Here is a 2,593-nt window from a genome sequence, read left to right on the forward strand (position 1 = left end):
AAATTACAAATAAAGATAAAAACATGAAGGGCTTCTCAAGTCTCCACGTTGACATTAGCCTCTTCATCATCCTCATCATCGCCCTCGGCATCTGGCGCAGCTTGCTCCTCTTCATCTCCAAACTGACCATAGTCAACTTCTTCCTCTTCATTGGAGTCTTCTATCACGACGGTGTCAGGAGCAGATTTTTTCGCCGCGCCAGAGCCGCTGGCAGGGGCAACATCCCCCGCGCCACCATCATCGCCACCAGCCCTCTCGCATTCATCGAGCAACTTCTTTAGCGCGCCGAGGTCGGGCTGGTCAGCAAGCGCAGCAATCTGCAAAATCAATAGAAAAGTATTGAGTACAAAACACTTGGAAAATTAATCAAGTAAAACTCATTAAGGTCAAGGTACCTGCATAAGGATGGGGATGGGAGTATTCATGTACTTCTCCCCCACCGCGGCCATGTCCGCGCAGGCCGCGTCGCTCTTGTAAGGGTACTCGGATGGGTTCTTCTTCAACATGCCATATTCATACCCATCCGTAAACCCTTCAGCGCGACCCACCAAGCGCGCGGCAGCATTGCAGTCCATCACAAGGGCCTGAAACTCGGCGGAATATTTCATCGCCAAAGCGCAACGAGTCATGCCCTGTGACACCAGCCATTGGCGATCCTGCGCGAGGCCAGCAACAGACGTCTCGAGGGCAGGAACCTGGGAGTTTAATAACTCAACAGTTTCCTTGGTCTTTTTTAGCTCCTCCTTATCAGACGCTGCTGCCGCCAGAATTTTTTCTTTCTCCGCCTGCGCAGCACCAAGAGCTTCCTGGCTGGACGCCGTCGTCGCCAAGGCCTCATCTCTATCGGCCTGCGCGGCCGCCAACTCCCTCTTCAGGCGCGCAACCTCGCTCTCCAGTGATGATTTTTCAGTGATACTCTGGACGATAGCTTGGTCACGCGCCTCAGCCTGCTGTTCCAAGACACGCACTCTACGCGCGTACTTGGCAACTTCGGCCTCCGCCAACTGCTGCTTCTCCCGCGCAGCTTGGAGCTCATGCCCGCGCTTAATATAGGCGGTGTTGGCACTTGCTCGGTTTTCGCTGAGCTCCGCCTGGAGTTTCTCAGCTCGTGCGCGAGCATCAGAAAGGTTCCAGGCGGCCACCTTAGCATCTTGCTGGGCTGCCACAAGAGCATCGCGTACTTTAATATAATCGCGATGAAGCTCTTGGGAGGCAGCAAAGAAACCTGACCCAGCGAAAATGTGATCGTTGAGCAAGTCAGCGCGGGTGCGCTGCTCCTGATACCTCCTTTCAGTAGGAGGCACGGCATGAGCCCAGAAGTCCTCGCATACGCCCATGGATTGGAAGGAACTGTCTTCATTAATATTCCATCTCGGGCGATAAACGTGGTCACCTTCCTACAAAACACAAGAAATGTTCTAAGTCATAAACATACTTATATGGAGGTACGCGCAGCGGAGCAACAAATTAAAACATACCTGCGGGGATGAAGCAGAAAAGTCAGCGCCAGCCCCACCAGAAGTATGCGCTGCGAAGGCTTGTAGCATCGCAGGGCTGGCGCGGTCTCCCAAGGAGTCCTCAGCTTGAGCCCCCTCATCCTCCTCATCTTCTTGAATAGGCCTCTTCTCCTGCGACCTGGGGGGCTCCAAACCAGCCTCGCGGAGAGGGCTGCGCGTAGGAGGAGGCGAGGGAGGTCTCGACGCCGCCAGTTCGGCGCGCAATACAGCTTCCTGCTCCTTTGTAACCCCAATAAGGGGAGAATCAGCACTAGCAGGAGCAGGACCAGAACCAGCGGCGCCGCCAACGGCGCCAGGAGTGTCGCCAGCAACTTGTACGCCAGCTACAACTCCTATGAACAAATCAACAAGGAAAAATGGTTTATGACTGAATCCAAAAGAAAAATAAAGAAGACAAGTGTGCAAAACATACCTTGGCGCAATTCTGTTCGCGCGGCGAACATCGCCATAAAGTTCATTCTACCCTTTTCAGAGGGTAGAACAGGGGACTCCGAAGCAGTCCCCGGCGCAGCCTCAGCACCTTGTGGCGAAAGTGGCTGATCTGCTACCGTCGCCGGTTCTGCAAACATTCAAAGGAGCAAAGGTTTAATAACAATTCAGCCAGATGAAGATAAACAAAGTATACCTGTTGCAGGCGCGGCACTGCTTCTCTCTTCAGCCGCGCGAACGGAGGAGGTGACGCCACCATACCTCAAGTGGACAGGAGGTCTGCCCACTCTCACAGGCAGGGAAGCTAAAGAAACCTTGGTGGTAAACACCTGGGTTTCCTTAGGTCCCTTCGTTTGAGCATGGGGATGAGCAACAGGGGTGTCATTTTTCTTCTGTTTCTTACTGGCCCCTGCGCCAGATTTCCCCTTAGCTTTGCGCTTTAGTAGGGGCGCCTCCTCTTCCTCCTCCTCCTCTTCCGCGAGCTCCAGCTCGTAGTTTTCAAGCGCATCTGCAAAAACAACCAACAGAACTGTTAATAAACTTGGGTATTCTAAAGGAATGAGCATAAGTGCGAAGGCTTACCAGGCGCGTCACTGTCAAAGTCAAATTCCAGATCCACTGGGATGAACATGTCATCGAAGCGATCT

This window comes from Bidens hawaiensis, unplaced genomic scaffold, assembly GCF_021521415.1.
Source record: "Bidens hawaiensis isolate Kalapana, Puna unplaced genomic scaffold, B.hawaiensis_p1.1 tig00027783_1, whole genome shotgun sequence".
In the NCBI taxonomy this organism is placed as follows: Eukaryota; Viridiplantae; Streptophyta; class Magnoliopsida; order Asterales; family Asteraceae; genus Bidens; species Bidens hawaiensis.